This window comes from Plectrocnemia conspersa, unplaced genomic scaffold, assembly GCF_051122295.1.
Source record: "Plectrocnemia conspersa isolate PC_06_02 unplaced genomic scaffold, ASM5112229v1 ptg000001l, whole genome shotgun sequence".
In the NCBI taxonomy this organism is placed as follows: Eukaryota; Metazoa; Arthropoda; class Insecta; order Trichoptera; family Polycentropodidae; genus Plectrocnemia; species Plectrocnemia conspersa.
In genome coordinates this window covers 26,616,413-26,637,117 of record NW_028277165.1, presented here as the reverse complement: position 1 = coordinate 26,637,117, position 20,705 = coordinate 26,616,413, and the positions used below count along the sequence as shown (strand labels likewise).

Below are 20,705 nucleotides of genomic sequence, written 5' to 3'. Positions count from 1 at the left end.
GGCGTGAAGTATCGTGAACCAATTTCAATGGTCATCGAGCATCGTTTCTTGATGTTGTTAAGAAGGAAACGGTGCTTTGGTCCATTGAATGAAGAACCCCGATATTTTCTCCTTTTCTGAATGATCGAAACGCTACCATGTTGCGAGCGATCACGTTTCGAACATAACGGGTCGCTGATCGTCTTCTTTATCTACTTTTTTATATATTTATATATACATAAATATATTTTTTTCGACTTCCTTTTCCTTGTCCCAATGATCGTGCAGGTCGAACCGAAAACGAATCTAATTTTGTGTTTGTTATCCTGTTGAATTTTCAAAAAATACAATTTCAAGCTGTTCTAATTTATGATTTATAAAACATCGTACTATTTTTTTTAATTAAGTATATTTTTTTAGATATTTACTATTATAAAAAAATTTTATGATACGTATGTGATATTGTAAAATTTATGTTTTAGGCTCTAGATTTTTACTATGTTTTACTTATAAAATAATTGCATATTGATTTATAATATATATTTTGATACGTATAAAATGTAGCTTTAACATATAAATATTTGCTTGTTATACCCTTAACAATAATTGTCTTATAAAATATTTTTAGTAGGATAAATCGCTGATTATTGACTTGAAAGATCTGGTTTCGAATCCCATTCCGATCTGGAAGACCGGAATTAGTGATTATTATAAAATTACAATTCTGATCATTCTTCACTAGATTTGTATAATTTTACGGGGAATTATCGTGATGATTAATTATTATAAAATCGAACTAAGTTGTACTTCATGAGCTACTTCAGCTCATATTTATTATTATATAAAAAGCTTAATTTAATATCGATAATAAATTAATATTTAATAATATATGATATCATACTGTCTGATTTTATAAAATACTACAATATTATTTTCGAGCGTATTTTAAATATTTTTTTTTTAAATAAAATATATTTCATAAATAAATACCTTAGACTATATTTTTCATATTTAAAAAGCTTAGATTAATTTGAGGTTTAGCAGCACGCCACGAAAAAATCATTCTATTGTAAAAAGTAAATCAATTTGTCTTTTATTATTTTGTATGTGGTTCCATTCAGACTACTTTTAAACGCCCATTTCGTTTAAAAACATGCACATATGTGAAACGAATCGTTTCAATTTAAATTTCTTTCGATAGATTTAAACTTAAAGATGTATTTGCATGTACATTTTTTGTATTCGCCTTGTATTATACAGCAGTAGGTCACCGTTTTGTATTATTCACATTCATAACTGACGCAGCGAAATCAATGTACATGTTTAACATATTTTTTGTTTTGTACACTACAATCCGTAACGGCACTGCCAAAAAAAATCAAAGCTAAAGTAAACAAGCAGCAATCGTCAATATCATTGCTATTGTTAATCTGACGCCGATCGGATTGGCAATTAAGCCATTTCAACACATTATATCTTAGCGATCAGCATCTCGATGGTTTCATCTCCATTGAAAGTGAGCCACAGACGAAAAGGAAATAAAGATCCTCAGATAGCATCCTTCAAAGGCGGTAGCCATTGTGGATGTATTTATTAAATGTCGATTAGCCGAGCTCGGAGTAATTGAGATATTATTATCATCGTATGGAAGCGGTCGTGAACCTTTATGTCCGCGCGCGTGTCAAACGTGACCGAGGAGCGAAAGCAATCGATGTTTTTTTTTTCAACCTTAAAAACCGCAATTAAGTATCATTAATACTACGAAACTCTTTGTTTGAATGAGCGTTTACATGCAAATACATCGGCGTTACTATGATGAAAATGTTGAAATTTTCTGACCGAGGCGTGTGATTGATGGTTGCACTGTTACCGCGGAACAACTTGACTCGATTACAGTTTTTTCATACTCAAATAAAAACCCCATCATCAAAACTCGATTATAGAGCAATAATACTGAGGCAATTAAACGCGAATCGGGATGTAAAAGGAGATGCGTAAAACTCGAGCGTGCCATTACATTATGTTAATATATAATTATTTTATTTATAGATTTTTTTATATAAATTAAAAATGCTTTTAAATTTCTGTTTCTCAATCTGTTTATTTAAATTATATTAATCTTGAACCTGATTATGTACCACTCTAGTTTAACTAATTACTGCGATACCATGCTAATGTGATTTTAACCTCAAATCGACATCATCAACTCGCCGCGACGGGGGCGTTCCACAAAACGAAGGCATGCGCTCATTACGAGGCAATCGATTAGGATTCGCACCACACCGAGCTCGTCCATCATCCGCTCGAAATATTATTATTGTATTGCGGTGATCACGTGCGCTTTGCTAAAATCCGCAGGGCGAATGGATGCTGTTGTTGGTTCAAAGTTTGAACCGTGCAATGCGCCGCGGAAACTCCTCGACATCATTGTCGATTGTATCTGAGCAAGGTGGATGCATTACCTCCGACTTGCCAGATAGATAGATAGAAAATGTTGCCGGCTCCCAAGGGTCACCGTGGGGTTATGAGAATCGTAAGATCGAAATATTTTCGAGCGGGACCCTAAGTTGCGATCCATTTTCTAGCAAGAGCTCTAAATTTTCCATGCAACATTAGCTTGTAAAACCATAGTACAAGTAATGTTGCTTTCAAGTTAATCCATCAAGTGTTTATATACACATTTCTAACATAAGATATGTTACAATACATACATAATCATTATTCCTTGTATACTGAGCAAGGGATTAGAATTCCTTTCTATAATCAACATTGCAGTCCTTCCTGCCTCACTCAATACACGTGAGTGAATAGATAGAGACTTAAACAATATGTAACATCTAGATATTATATTTTTATAAAAATATTGTTTTTATGTCATTACTAAAAAACAGCAAATTTTTGACATTTGCCTTAAAAAATACAATATAATATTTTCGAGCCATTTTAAAATGCGTCAGATGGAAAAATATCAGCTTGAAAATATTTTTTAATACGAACTTTTCATATTTATTTAATTTAACTGATAATTTTTTTAAACTATTTTATCTAAATCACTATTTAATGTCGGTTTTAAAACAGCTTTACTTTTTATTTTTTTAGAACATTTTAAAGACAGATAAAATATTTATTTGCAATTATTAAGCTTTATTTTTAATCTTAATTGCTCTTTTGTAACATTTGGTTCAGCTTAAGTTGTAATTGTTCTATTTTTTAAAATAGCCTGATATTAAATCCTGAATTTATAAATAGAATATTTTAAACATAATTTCTATGGACATACAATATTAAAAACGGTTTATTTAATTTGCGTACGATTACTTTTAAAAAAATCTAATAATATATTTACTCAACATATTAGGTACACGTTCCATTAACCCATAATTTAGCTCAAGTATTTTGTATAAATAATTACTTTAAACAAATTAAATGTATATGTTTTTAAGTATGCTATTTAGGTGGGAGAAAAATTGTTAAAAACAATTTTTAATACTACGAATTATATAAAACTAATATAGAATCTTTTTATTTATTTAAATCATTATTAAATACATCTTCTTTGATCTGAATGATATAAATAGACATTCTGGTTTTTTAATCTCTTTCATTTCCAAAAAATTCTAATTTTTCCTTTTAGGAACAAAAAGTTGATGTCATATATAATATGTGAATATATATTACTGTAGATAATTGACTTTAATATTACAGTATATTATCGTTGAAGACAATATACTTCAATATGATGATGTTTTCGTGTAATAGTCACGAATAATCGTATGACCAGAGCGAATCGACGTATAACTTCACGTATTACAGTGCGTCGAATTACGAATGAATTATGGGCTTCCGTATTTATACACCCGAATCATAATGAAATTTAGCAATAATAGTTGTTTCATAATTTGAATTTGATAAAGCGGAAAAACCTATGGATTATTGAAAAAAAATGAGATTTATGTTCCCCATACATTTTTGCAATCTGCCGATTTTTTTATCCGGCTACACTAATTTACAGTGAATTTGTCTGATGACATTTGTCAGTCATTACTTATGTTAAATCGTACACTAAATCCGAAAATAAATTAAATAGAATAGATTTTAAGATAATGCTAAATTTCCGTATTTTTCATTCTGAAAAAAAGTGTTTTTACTTAATTTCAAATATTTCTAGTTGGAAGTATTTAATAAAAAATTAAAGTAATTAAATTTTTTATCAACCATCTATACACTACGTTCCAATTAGTTTATCGGCTTAGATGCTATTTATTAATTTATCGACAATTTTCGATAATTTTGTCTGAATTGTGAATCACACAAGAAATAAAAATGGGAATTTTTTGAACTCAAACACTTTTGACTTCTATTGAAAGCTTCCAAGAAAACATGCATATTTTTAAACATCTGTCATTGAGCTATCATTTCTTATGTAGTGGTTTTAAAAGATCTTAAAATATTCGTACAAATTTATTTTTCAACAAAAAGGCTCTGTATAAATTCTCAAAATAACAGTTTTTTTGTAAGAAATAAGAAGTACCTAACCTAAATATGTCACTAACAAAAGCTGCGATTTTTATAGTGTGAAAGTATTATATATAGTTGTATAACTAATTAAAATATTTTAATGTATTGTTGTAAATATAATATATATTATAAGCATGCAAAAAAAATAGCATCATATATATTTTAAAAATATTAAATTTTATATACACATATCTTTAATATAAAAACAGAACATCTAGGCCCATAATTGACCATTTGCGAATAAAAAATAATACATATAATTTCTTCACGCTCGTACACCCGTTAAAATCATACGGATGTACGAACGTGATATTTTTCCTTCGACCTCATACGATATGCATTAATTTTTAATCGACTTTGGCGGTATCTCTTTTTTTACAACGCACTATATGACATAATAGCCGACATGAAAAAATATTATCATAGCATACATTACGCGCCATACGGGCCCCGCATTGCGATAAAATTGCACATTTTTGCAATGTAACATTGTTTGCATTGTTGCTTTTTTTTATCCTGGTCTCTTTCGCCGGACAATCTGTCCAAATTCGGAACCGGATCGGTTCGGTTCCGCTGCGTGTAGCGGGTCTTCAACTACAGGAATATACCGTTGTCCAGTGTATGAGAAAGAGAGAGAGAAAAGTGCAAGGCCTCGATGCACCGGCACAAATGCATTTCCATACATTCTGAACCGGGGCCTTATCGGGGACCCACCTGACCGTTAATCGATCCGGAACAAATCTGGGCTGACAATTAATCTGTACGCAACCTTGTCCTCTAAAACTATATACGTATATTATTAAATAGATGTATATACATATTATATGTGCGATCCATTGCTAATTTACAATCTTGAACTGCTACCGAACGGTACATTGAATTATTATTACATCATATTGTATTTACTGTCAGCTCATATTTAATAGAGGTAAATTTAGCATATGATTTTTTAGTTTAGCTTTACTTATTTAATATTATGACCGTATTATAATAAATAATTTAAAGGGACTCGAATAAAAATGCAAATAAATTAATTATTCTTAAAATATTTTTATATAATATAAAAGTATAATTTAACCTTAAGTTCTATTTGACAATGTTATGTTTGAAAAAACGATGGTCCTATGCGTAAATTTGCAAATTCTATTTTAGGCCAATACGATTTTGTATTGCCACTATTCTAATACATATATATAATAACGCTTTTAAATAAAATATGTTTTTTTTCTAACATAAAAACATATACTATGATAATATAACGGAAGATATAGATATTTATTTTAATGTATTAAAAAAACAGTATAATCAGTAAAGTCGACAATTAAAAGTTATTTAATTAATGCTGAATACCACTAGTCTCTATGTGATTTATTAAATATAATTTATTTTAATATATAATATAAATATATTTCTGTTAAATCCTAATTAAATAGCTTATGATTAAATTATTTTAAGATTATAATATATACGCTCTAAAAAATGTAATCTTTTAAAGACAATTCACTAGTTCTATAAAAATAATAGATAGAAATACTGCATAATTTTTAAGCTTAACTTCACCTATTAAAAAATAAAGTTTACATAAAAAAAAAGTTACTACAATATATTAATATAACAATTATTATAAAATATATATAATTATAATTTGATATCCTTACAGTAAAGTTGATAATTTATAAGTTATTTAATTTATACTTAACACCTTAAATTTGTATGTGATATAATAATATGTAATTTTATTTTTATTTAATATTTTACGATGCAGATTTTACTATGCTCTATAAGCAATATGCTATGGAATATTCAATATAATGTGTTCCCATATATACATATTTAAATCATTAAAATTTATATCCATTCACTATTATTGTATATTTTTATTTATAAAGAAATATAAAATTAGTTTCTATGATATGATATATGTATGTAAGACTTTGTGTTTAATAACAAATTAGTATTTTGCTAACTATTTGAGAAACTATTAAATATATTTTAATACTCTTACGTATTTTCCCTTTTTATTTTCCTATTTAAAAACAATGTTCACGTATTTTTATTAATATATACATTCAACTTTTCACACTTCAATGTTAAAACTGTAAGCTTTAAATACATGTTTTATAATTCTGATATTCCAATGCCATTTATTACATTGTATATTCCTTACAATATACTTTTCTGATATTAAATTTGTATTGAAATTATTATTCCTTATTGAATCACTTTCGCTCACTATTTACAACAATGTCGTCTATTTTGTGTGTCAAATCCCACTTGTCGTTTGTATGCCGAGCGCGTGTTTATGCCTCATGCAGCATCCGAGAGATCTTCATGCAGAAAGATTTACGTTCCGTTGAATAATATTTTATTATGTTCGCTTTCGCAATCACTTTCGCGATCGGCCGTCTCGCGCGCGATAATATTTAACCGCGAGGTTTAACGCTTTACCGAGCGTCGATGTCTCTTGCGCTTACATTACGCGAAAATTCCAGAATAAAACTAATATTTTATAATACAGCCATCGTGTGATTTGATCTTTTTTCTCACGATTAGCTTCCGTTATGTATAGTGAGCTCTTTATTATATCCGAATAGCCACGGCTTTTATCGATGTTTATATGTAAATTTGAACGCAACCGGTGATGCTAATGGCCCTTGACTCTGAATATGATTTATTTATATTTATCTATAATTAAATAAATTATGGAATATAAATAACCAGTATATACCGAAAAAGTTTATTTAATTGAACCCCCGAGGAGTTAATTATGAACGACATCTGCTTTTCTGAAACTCTTAAATTTTCTTAAATATTGTATGTTTGAGGATTATAAATTAATTGATTCAAACTACAGTTTAAACCCTTGAAAAAATATTTTTATAATATTTAACAACTAAACAATATATTCAATTAAAATATTTAGTCGCTATATTTACAACAGTTATATAAAATAGATTTATCAAAAAATTTAGTTAGCACTACATTGTAAACCAAAAATGTGTGAAAAAGCAATGTAAGTTAATTAGATGGTACTGCATATTTTTTTAAATATAACATGCTATAGCATCATGCTAAAGATAGTATATAATATATTTTTTTACTTTATAGATTTTTTTCACAGTATTTTCTAGTATTAAATAACCCCAGTTAATTACGCAACCCTTTGACGCTAATAAATGCCGCAACGTAAACGCCGCAGTTACTTAATTACGCATCCCGCCGCATGATACACACACAGGGTGCTACACTGCCTCGGTGACGTTTTTCACTTATTAGCCGCCTCATAATGGCCCCATTACAATATCGATAAATAAGCCCGAGTCTTCTCTCAACTAGTGCTAAATAAGAGCGGCGACGACGGTCACAAACGCGCCATAAATCGTTGGCTTTATTTATACGCCTGGACGCGGGAGTCCATTCTGGTGTCATACGAGGGAGCCCTTTAAAGTCGGCGACTGATGCGGCCCTGTATCGTTTATCTGGCGCGACTTCCGGCGATGGATTTATGGGGATGATAGAGCTTTGATTGAATATTGCATTGTTGCACACGCGCGCGCACGGGATGTACTGTATGGCATGCGAGATCCTTTGATCGGCCGACTGTATGCTGAGATCGAGGCGGATTCGTAAGATTGATAGGGAAGTAGCTGGATTGCCGGTAGCTAATTGGACTTGATGGAGATTAAATGGAATGAATGCGCAAAAATGTGTTTGATATTTTTCTAAGCGTTGATATAAATAATCTATTTGTTATAAAGTAATTGCTAAGCACTTATATAAACTAACGAAAAATATATTTAATCTATAAAAAATATTTACTGACATTATCTACAAGTACATTATATGTTAGCGTAGTTTATTACAAATAAAATATATTTTTTATATGTAAATAGCTTTAGGTAATAATTACTTAATAATGCCATTTTGATTTTTTTGCTAAAATAGCTTCAGATAGTCTTAAGAATTAACTCCATTGATATTGAAAGCAATATTTAAATATGTCTGAAAATATCTCGACTCATTCAGTTAGAAAAATTATATCTGTAAAACGTACAGGAAAATGTTTATTACTCAATACTCAATCGAGAATAATTTTTTTTATAAATATTACTACCTATGTAATAAATAATTATTTAATCCATACTACATATAATTTTTAACTTAATAATTTGATCTTCCTAATAATATTTATATTTTTAATATTTTACTTTATAATATTTTTTTTTTAATAAATATTTTAATTTTAATAATGAATAAATGCTTTAAATAAAAGCTTAGATAGTTATAAAATTGTTTGCAATTTTAATGCATGCATTTAATGCATTAAATATAGTCAAAATTTCTAGATTTATATTATATATGTATACTTATATGTATAATATATATATAATGAAATTACATTTAATTTTGATTTATTACAAATAATTTTTATTTCTTAGTTGGTTAAAATTACTTTCATTCTATTTAATATCAGCTTTTTTAAATTGTATATGATTTAATTATTAATTCGTAATTTATATATATAAAAAATCTTCTTTTAAGCTTTTATATCAAATTTAATTTTCTGTACTCGCTATATATTTACTATATTTAACTATAGTTGTTATACTAAATTACCGATATTGCAAACCTCACCTCGCACTCGATTGACACTGAGCAATAAAATTTTACAACACATAAACGCCACCTTGTAAAAAACTCGCTAGGGTTTATCAAACCTGCCAACCACTTTGACCGCCGAATCGATCGATTTTGGTAAAAAAATCTTATAGCGGTACTTTAAAAATATGCACATTCGTACGTTTAACGCGTGAAATCAGCCTCGTTTCGACAAAACGCTGCGTTTTGAATAATGTATGAAGTTCGATATTCATTGAATGATACTCACTGTTTCCGGGACACTGGCACAAAATGTATTTTTTTGCTGTCCGTAAAGAAAATAATTTAGCAAGCAAGGGCACTGCTTATGCACTTATGAAACTGGCAGATCGCTGGTCGCTGCGCTGCCTCCGGATCGGTCGTTTGCTGGTGCTAGTGGTGTTGCGCCGAGAGCTTGCGGCTTGACACTGAACTTGAACACGCTTTGACGGCCGGTTATAACATCATAGTGTATATGCAACCTCAACCTTGCGAGACAGGGAGAGAACGGGTCAGGTGCGAGCGCTCACGGAAACGGCCGAAGAGAGAGAGAAAGAGACGGCGGAAAGTGGAGAGAGACAGTGGCAAGTTCGGCGGCCGGTGGTGTTCTTGCACGGCCGACCGTTGCCGGGTTCGCATGATCGGCCGTAATTGCGAGGCATTGACCTCAATTATGTAATGCATCGGCGATGATTGATCGAGGCACCCGAACAAGTGCAACAGCCGCGCAACACTTTCGTTTCGGCGGTGGGAGTGATATTGTGCGATTCGGACGATTAAGAACAACTTGAGTTTGATGTGCGAATTAAAATTTCTCTCTTGCGAATTCTAGTCCATGATGAAAAAATTTTGCCACAAAAAATATATATCGGATATCATTCTTAAGTAAATCTGATCATTTGCAAAAATATCAAACATGGTGTTGAAATACAAATGAATATGAAACATAGATTTTAAGTTCAAATTAGAGCTTCATTGTATATTATACAAAAGCTTTGTGCTCTTAACTCATTCTATTATTGTAGTAATTAATAGTATACTTCTATAATTACTTTTCATTTTTATCTATATTTTCTTGTAAAATTTCACGTTTTCTGCTTCAAACATATATTGAGTTACGAACTAGCAAAGTTTATTTTCATATACTTGCCTGATTTGTGCGATTGAGGTTCAAATTGAGTTTTTAGATTTGGAGCTGTCTTACGAAAACACACAATTAATTAATATTAAATATATTTTACCAGCACTATAGAAATCAAAATTCTATATAAATATACGTATCTAATTATTATCAATAAAAAATGATAGTTTATGATTGCTTTTATTTATAATTAATATTATTTTTAAATTAATTAATAGCTTTTTTTATGGCTTTATAAGAATTATATGTTTGGTATTAAGATCTTTAAAAAAATAGATAAATTATTTATTTTGATTTTTTTAGCGATGTATAGAGTCTAATATATTATAGTAAAATACACCATTCCTGTTTTAAAAATTAAAGTTTTACCTGTGCTTTAAATGAATTTTATATGGTATTTAAAAATTTAACTATTTAAAATCTTAATTCTCCTTGCGAAAAAATTATATTTGAAGTATTTTCAGAAATAATAGTTTTACTAGCTTTTCATAATATCAAATAGTGTTGTTTAAATGCACTTGAGAATCACATGAAAATATATGATATAATATGAGCATTGAGTTGCGCGATTTATATTTAAATAGTTTTTTGATCAAATGGAGCTTTGAGAGTTATTTTACGAGATTAATCGAAAAAAAACATATTTCTAAAATCTATATTATAAAATATTTAATAATACAAAAAATAGTCAATGTACCTCATAGTTGCATAATTATAAATTAAAAATTTAACTGAGCTTTTAAGAAAATTTAATTGTTATGTTACAATTATTGAACGAATTGGAATTTCTGTCCTGCGGAAAATTTATCTATTAAGATATTTTACTTGCTTACAATATAATATATTGTGTTATTTAAATGTACTTTAGAATCATGTTAAAATATTAGCATTAGGGCATCCAACTACCCGGCTTCATTAATTACCCGGTTATACGGGTATTTTTAATGAATGAACCGGGTACCCGGTTCGGTTCCGGGTAATTTTTGTAAGCCGTTAAGAGTTCAATTTTTATTATATTTGAATCTTTGATTGAATATGACGTGATATATTTCATTTTACTTTAATAATTAATATAATTTTTCACTTTAATAATTTACTTTAATAATTAACATCAATTTTACTTTAAAATAAGGTATTGAAATAAAATCTCTATAATATGTAATTATTAATACTTTACTCAATCGAAATATTTTTACATTCCATCGGTAGGTACATATATACATATACTTACATACAACATACATGTGTAACAGTACAAAACCGAAATATTTATTTTAACACATATTTGGCAATAATAATACAAATTGCACATGATAAATACGAAGAAAATAAATTTTAATAAAATCATAAAAGAAATTAGATGATTGTATTAATTATAAGTATTATATGTAGGTAGAGAAACAAAGTTTTAGTGATGTTCTTTTTGTAAAAAGTTATATTTTAAAAACACTAAGGAGTCTAATGTGTTATATTTTCACCCTACAACGCATTAAAATTTATTTTTATTTACAACTGTATCCTTTCAAAATAATCCTTATCTATGCATTCGTTTATCTCGAAATCTATAGGTCGGTAAGTTCTGTCCCTTTTTTGGTCGTTCAAAGACGTTAGTCGCTTAAGAACGCCGATTCGGCTCTTCCATTTAATTTGAAATAATGGAAAAAATGATTTAAATGAAATTAACCGGATACCCGTCAAAAATTACCCGGTTTTCGGTTCCATGAAAACCATTTCGGGTACCCGGTTCCGGTTCTACCCGGTTCAAATGCCCTAATTAGCATTATATAAATCTTACCCGAGCTGTGCAAATTAGTTGCAAGCATTAATTATTTTTTTATCAAATAGAACTTTGGAAGTGGACTTTTTCTTACAATAATTATCGAAAAAAAACATATTATTTAAGAAAAATGATTAAAAAAATTAATACAAAAATGGTCAATGTATAAAAACCTCATACTTTCATAATTACAAATAAAATTTTAACTGAGCCTTTAAGAAATTATAATTATTGACGAATTGGAATTCCTTTCCTGCGGAGAATTTATTTTTCATGTAATTTTACTTGCTTACAATATAATATATTGTGTTATTTAAACACACTTAAGAATTATGTTAAACGATATAAGCATTATATAGATTTGTGCGGTTCATATTTAGCCAGTTTTTTGCTCAAATAGAGCTTTGAAAGTTTGCTCACGAAAATCATCGAAAAAAAACATATTATTTCTAAAAGCTATTTTTAAAAAATTAAATAAATACAAATAATTGGTTAATCTACAGAATTTTCGTAGTTTTATAATTGCAAGTTTAAACTTCAACTAAGCTTCAAAATATTTTAATGTTACATGTTATAACTATTGAGGGAATCAAAATTGCGGAAAATTTATCTTATAAGTAATTCAACTTGTTCACAATATCAAATATTATGTTGCTTACTTTAAAAAATTTGAATTATTTAGACCAATTTTTTTGATCAATGAGAATTAAATTGAGAATTAACCCACTATAATTATCGAAAAAAAAATACATAATATTTCCAAAAAAAATATTTAAAAATATATTTTAATTCAATAAATGGTCAATGTACAAAGACACTATAGTGTAATATAAAATTTTATTAATAAATATAATGTTGAGCTGATTTTTAAGCTCTAGAAAAAGAAAATTTTCTAAAAATGACTTAATATTTTTAAATGCAATTATTTTAGTGTTATATTGACGAATGACTACTATTATAATATTTTTTCACATTTGCTAATATAATTTCAAAATACACTTAATATTTTTTTAATTTATAAATTCAATCTAGAACTTTAACTAAATTTTGATTTTTAATATCTAATATACTTTTTTAAGTGAATTGCAATTTCTGTTTTGCGAATATTTTACCATTACGAATTTATTTAGTGGTTATGGTTACATCAAAGTATAAAAATATTTTTAATATTATTCTCTGAAAATTATCAATTTTACTTGAGATTAAATGCACATAAAGGACATATTTAAAAAATATATCTTATTATCGAATTATTTTATAGATCAAAGCTTTTTCTTAAAACACATTTTAATTTAAGATTTTAAAAAGAGCAATTAACATTGCTTTAATATAATTTATATTAAAATTTAGTTTTAAAAAAGGATGTGATGTAATATGAACATGTAGTTGCTATATTTGATATTATTCTCAATATTCAAAAATATTGAAAACCTTGATTGAAATATATATTATAGTTTATATTTGTTTTAGTTAAAAGCAATAATGAAATTGAATTAAACTAAAACAAGTACATGCAAGTAAAAACTACTTACTAATTACAGTATATTATATCTCGACAATATACAATTAATCTACAAAAGCTATATTTATTTTTTAAATTACAAATCTATAACTGTAATTAAGTCACGATATTTTTTTTCAAAGAAAAACCAAAGGGTTAAAATAAACATTAATTTTACTAAATAATTTTATAAAAAAAATTGGCAATATCCAAAAACACGAAGTATATAAATAAAACTATGATTCTTCATTTAAATCTAGTTATCTTATGGTAATGCTATATTATTGTTGTAATGTTACTAAAATTGCTATAAAACACAATTAAATCTCGGCTATGAGAGAAGATCAGAATAATCTTAATTTTAATCATTTATATGTATATGTTTGTCATAAATATTTTATACTATCAAGTTTCAAAATAATGGCTATTAAATATTTCATGATTATTATATTAACTGTTTTTTTACCTTACATAAGTACAGATGCTAATTAAATCAGTGATTCGATAAAAAAAACAATTTCAATAGAATTTCTCGAAAACAAGTTAATTCTAATTTAGTTTAATATAAGCAATCGCATGTGCAATAAAAGCTTATACGTAACCACAAAACGGTACATTTTTTTATCTAGATTCTTAGAAGTCAAAAGTATGTTTTATTTACATGATTATTCCATTTAGGAGTATTATCAGTCATGCGTATGAATAGATAGGAAATTAACTAACATATAATATTGAACTTGTAAAGTTTACTTACATAATGAATTGACCTGAATATGTATTATTATAAATAGCTGACTATTTCATCATTTGTTGTTGTTAAAATGTTTCTTTAGAAATTTATAGTCAGTGAAAAACTTTCGTTTTAATACGCGTTTAACGATATATGAACCCTAATGTTTAGAACTGTTTTTTTTTTAAAATAATTGTCGATAGATTAGGCAATCAAAAACAACCATATTTTATATTGAAGTTTATCGAATGCATTTAAATCTATAATAAATATGTTAAAAAATAAAAAGTAATTTTCTTGTTCCTACTTTTCGACTAAACGTAAAATGAAATATTGTACACGGAAAGGATATAAAATATTACAGTCTTAAGTACCTAGTTAAAACTATTTCTTTAATTACAAAATAGTATTTTAAGTTATAAATAATGCTATAAGTACAATTATTTAATATTTTAAACGTGTAGAAGAAAAGTTAGCAAAAACTTCTAAGCCTTTTAATTAAACTCGTTAAGCATTGTATGTTTTTCACTTTATTATTAATTATTTTTACTCTCATGGAATCTTCTCTCTTAGATTATTATCCGTCTCCGGAAGGTGCTATTATTACTACCCTGTGCCATTATTGCCATCAATTGTCACATGGCACGCCAGCGACGCTTCATCATTTTCCACAGACAGCTAATTTTGAGCCATAAAAAAGTTAACTTCGGAATTTGCACGTGCTGTGGAAGTAACCTTCACGGACACGAGTTGTGTGACACAGGTGTGACACAAACAAATCGCGCGGAGAATTCGCACAGTATTCTCATCACGGCTGTAAGTTGTAATCTTCGCACTTTTAACGGAGGAATGTAAGAAAGTGCGCTTGTATGGTTAGGATGCAACGGATCCGGTTAAACCGCAGTGATAATGACTGTTATATTGGTTAATCGATGAGATTTTTTCTCTATTTTCTAAGTTTATCCAAGTTAGCATTTATAAAAAATGTTTGAAGGCTTATGATTCTTGTCACTTTTTTTTAATTCAATGAATTAAATCTACTACTTTAAGTTATAGGACTTTTATATTTATTTTATAAGAATCTGATTTGAAGATGTACGAAAAAAATTATAATATTTTTTTTATTGCCTTATAAATATTTAAAAAAAATCTTTTAACTATTATTATAAATATTAAATTACAAAAGATTTTTTTTTAATTTTTAAAAAGAATCCAAACATTAGTTATTAATTAATTTTAATTATCAAATATTGCGGAACTAAGTTCTAAAAGGCTTGCGGCTATAGCGACCCTTAAACTGATATTTGACAGAAAAAACACATTACCAAAAATTTGTTTACATGTATACTTAATAATGTTTTATATTCCTAATGCTTTAAGAATGCAAAAAAATTAATTCAATATATAAATCATGTAGTTCTAGATTTTTATATATTTATATAAAAACATTTCTGGTTTAAAGGTGTGTGAAGAAAATTCCATATTTTTTTCGTGGATTAATATTAGAATAAATGACGAATGGAATTAATATATCTTTCATATTAGGGTTTTCTTCAATAATTATACAATGCGATTTTTTTTTTAATTTACATTTTTAATAGTGCCTTTTTTTCTTAAAACTTTTCTATAAAGTTTCAAATCCTTGCTGATAATGTCTCTTTTTTGCGAATTTTTTTTAACTGGAAAGTAGAGGAGTATGAGAACTATGAATTTTAGTACTTACTGTACCACAAAACGAGACATTCATTTATAATATTTATTTCAGACTCTCTAATTCTATATCGTTTCAAGATCTTAGCTGATTGTATGTTAATATTTGCTTATATATTAATATTTTTATACTTAACATTGGGCTTCTCACATTATTTTATCATTCATCACTTCATGTCAGTGAAACATACAAAGAAGATCTGGCTTGTCCTTAATCTGATTTATCAATATTTTTGAAAACCATTCTTTTGCCTTTTCTCCTTAATTTTAATAATAAAAACGTATCAAAAAGTTATGAAGCGTGGTAATAGAGATGTATTATAAACCTTATGTATAGTTATTATGTCTAAAAAATGCATTGAAATGGTAATAAATATTACAAAAAAAATACTACATGAACAGTTAATTATCACTTTCTCACTTTCATTAGTATACCAAATATCTTAAACTTTATAAATTGCGTTAATAACATGTAGGTGAAGTTCATATGAAGCATTACCCATTTTTTTTTTAATTTATCCAATTGTATTTGTAACTATATTTTTGTAACTTTACTTAAATTAAAAGCACTGCATTAAATTATAAAAAAAATAATCCACTAATTCTGGTAATTATTATTTTTATTTACAAAATAATATTTTGGCTAATGAATTTATATTTGACACAATTATCAGTGCATTTTGCGTTAAAAAAGTAGGTGTACTTATATAACTAAGTCTAGCTTTTATTTTGTAAACATACTAAAAATTTTTAGCAGGGCAACGCTTCTTTTACTTTTTATAATTTTGTTCTGCATCTTTAGCATGTCATTTTTTCTAGATTTTTATTTTGTAAATTAGATGAGTATGAGAACTGACAATCTTAACCGTGATCATGTGTCAACTTTAGTTCGTATTTTAAATAGTGAATCTGCATAAATGTAATATTTGATTATATAGTATCTAACCTTAAAAGTTAATTGGTATTTTTTGTTTAAACACTAAAACCTTATAATGTATAATTAAAATTTATATGTAGGATATAAAACTGTTTGATTACTTACATAATAATCTGAATTGATCCTAATTGAGAAAACATTATTAAACCATTAACGTTAGTAAAATCCTTAAAAACATTTTATAGTATATTTTTTTTTAAATGTTTTTAATGACAACCTAACTTTTATAAGTGATTTGTAATGAAAAATAAAGCTACAGTATTTATAATCTATTTTTCTGAGAAGAATTTATTTTTATTTCGTTTTCCATAATATAACTTAATTGTTTCCGATCTTAAGCCATATGAGTTGCAATGTATAATGAAGATACTATCGATTCGTTGATCTTTTTGAAAATCGCTGCTTGCTTTTTTCTCTTAACCAATAACAACTTTTCTTATTTCTTTTACTTTTTCCCACAATATGGTAAAAATATGCAAGTATTATTTTATAACATAATTTCAACCTTTATTTAATTGCTAGTTGTTAAAGAATAGTGTTGTTATTACAATCCAACAGTCAAGATGGTTTATCTTTATTGTTATATTTATTAAATATCATATTTTAAAAAGTGCTTTTATTGTAATAATTACAAAATAATATTGGATTTTCTATTCACTGCCTTTATTTAAAAAAAAAAAATATTTGATGAGAGTAAATATATATATATATTTATTTGCGTTATATATTATATTGTCGATTTGCTGTTTTACCACTAGCTATTTACAATATTTAAGTAGTTAATCTAACTTTTCGAATTACCATTATAAAATTTAAAACGATTTATTTTATATTATGGTTCATTATTAATAGCGTAATATATATTTTATATTATGGTTTATTATTAATACTATATTAATAGCGTATATTGAACTTATTAAAGCTACTAGTTAAAACTATTAATATAAATAATTATTATCTCACTAAATGTCGTATTAGTTTTCTTAATCTGTTTTTGCTATTTATGTGCTCTCTTACAAAAATTAAAAAACAAGGATATGTTTATTTTACAATTTACATGAATATAATAATAATCTATCAATATTATTTCATTACATTATAAAAATCTTGCTATGGACATAAACATGTTAATAGCACAAACCTTATGTTTTTCCTGTAATTTTTTTGATAACTCAAAATTACAGGAAATCTAAGATTGAGCGTTTCTAATTAATTTTACACAGTAAAAAATAATACTATTATTAAATATGTTTTATACACAATATATAATTACACGTTTAGTTGTCGATAATTCGAAACTTCAAATAAAATACACATAAATATTAAACCATTAAATGAAAAGGTCAAATTAATAGTAAACCAAATATTACTACAAGTAAATGCCAGATTTTATATTTGCAGCAAATCATTTTATTTATTGCACATTATGAAAAACGCTATTTAAACCACACATACAAAGTGATTTATTTATATTAATTTAATAAAATGGCAGTCCGATTAATTTTAATATATGGCAACACTCCTTTAACTCACGGTTCAACTTTAACCGACGCTCGCTATTTCAACCGGCCGCTTACTTTTTAAATAAAACTTTAATTTTCATTACTTCTTGTCGGCGCTTTTAGATTTCGAATAGCTATTATCGAACCAGTTTCGTAGCTTATTGGACAATTAGCGTTGTTGCTCGCTTAATTATTTAACCCTTGCAATTCCGAGCATTTATTTATATTATCTAAGCCGATGTTTTATTTTATTCGATCATGGCGAATGTGTGTTTATTATTATCTTTATACTTGGTTTACGATGCAGCCTTTTGTGCCATTGCGACCTTGCCGACGTGGTTTAATGAACTTGAACTTTTTTTCGCTTTATGTGCCTATTATTATTGCAATTACGCCGCATGCGATGTAAGTATGTTTGCAGCTGGATGCATAGGCCGCCCAGTTGCATCATAGTCGTCTTCAGTCGGCCATATTACGGAATTTGACCGTCTAAAGCCTCTCAAATATTAATAAGGTATTCGTATAGATTTAATGTGTTACACAATGATGATTCAAATACATAGACATACGCATTTTCTTGAGAAAATATATAATAGATACATTTACTTTTGTATAGAATGTTTACTTTGGTATAGAATTACAGTGTTTGATATGCTTAATGTTAAAGGGCTCAATCTATTTTAACAGGATTAAGGGTTATACTTGGTGGTTAAGATGTACGATTTTTTAGAGCCTAAAAATATTTTATGCATACCCACACACATACTCGCTTTTTATTCAATAACATATGCGCCACTTTGTTAAAGGCTTTCTTCATTAACCTAGCAATTTATTTGTTCCATTGCCGCAAAACTTCTCAGGCTGTCCGTCAAAGAATGCAAGCGCGTGCATTTTGACCTCAGTTCAGTTCGCCATTAATAAAATTCTTGCAGATCACGCAGATAATGTGGACTTTTGAATAAGAATGCCTTAAATTAACCCCTAAGATCGTATCATATTTTGCCGCGTGTTAGTCATGTTCACGGGGCGGAAAAAATACACGTCTTTATGGCGGCTAATATAAGATATGTTCGAGAATTGTAAACACGTATATTCTGATATAGCCAACGACACATAGCATTTCCTTTTTTGGCGGTGGAATCCTGCCTTTTTAATGGCACGGTAAAATTTATGCAATTTTTTATAACGAGACAATATTGGCCCTGTTCTATATTTATATAAAAATATGTTTCAATCGATGGTATTAAAAGCTCGTAAATTAAAACTAAGAAAAAGCTATAGTAATACAATTTAGATTGAACGTTTATATGATATGAATAAACTTTTAATTTTAATATAATAATAATAATTCATTTTTATTTTATTATTTATTTGAGTGTTAATGGTAAGAGATATCTTAAGTATCTCTTTTTCTATTTATGAAAATATCAGGAAATAAGTAGCACGTAATGAAAAATTTTATGACACTAAAAACTGCTAATCAATTAAGGAAAACGAAGCAAAAAGTTGTAAAACGTGTTCCTAAAGATGTATAATAAATTTTATATATAGGAAATATGTCTATAAAAAGTATCAAAATAAGTAGTATCTTTTATGGAATAAATAGAATTTATATTCATGTTTATTTATTCAAAGGTTGCTTTATTTAGTAGTGTGAATCGTTTTAACGATATTAAACTAATTGCAAATTATTTAGAGAAATCTTAACGAAACATAATTATTGTCATAATATAAACCAGTACTTAGAAGTTTGTGATTCTTGACACTTTATATAATGCAAAAAAATAATTCACTTTGATAAATCATAGACAAATATGCTTGTTAGGATTTTCATGAATAATTATCGAATGTCAAAATATTAAAAAAAAATGCTAAGAACAATTCTAGCATTGGATTTTTATTATTCACTTTTATTTTATTATTTTAATAATTTATTTAGCTTATTAGCTAATTCTTAAGTCAAACAAATTTTAACTTAAAATTATTAGTTTTTATAGCTTTTTATTCCATTTATATGTTTTATCGTTAAAATAAGGATTTTTTAAATATGTTCCTCAAAGTATCAAGAACTAAATTTTCACATATTTTTTTTCAGTTTTTGGCATTTTAAATATTTTATTAATTGTGGAATACTTATTTTACTTTTTCATTTAAATATAATTATTTAATTAAACATATTTTATCTTAGCTTAAATGCATGTTAGTGCTTCAAAAGGAACAATATTTGCATAAATGAATACTTATTTATAACTTATATTGTGATCTATAAGTA

At 27.1% G+C, this 20,705-nt stretch overlaps 2 protein-coding genes across 4 annotated transcripts in view; one reads left to right on the top strand and one right to left on the bottom strand.

Moving 5' to 3' along the window:
- Window positions 1-9,575, bottom strand: part of neo (ZP and PAN domain-containing protein neyo) — a 116,653-nt gene extending 107,078 nt beyond the window's left edge. The window contains exon 1 of the mRNA XM_088188664.1: window positions 9,386-9,575. The gene's annotated coding sequence lies outside the window, so the exon portion shown is untranslated. The remainder of the gene's footprint in view (window positions 1-9,385) is intronic.
- Window positions 1-20,705, top strand: part of Atg16 (Autophagy-related 16) — a 266,491-nt gene that overhangs the window by 131,581 nt on the left and 114,205 nt on the right. The window lies entirely within an intron of this gene.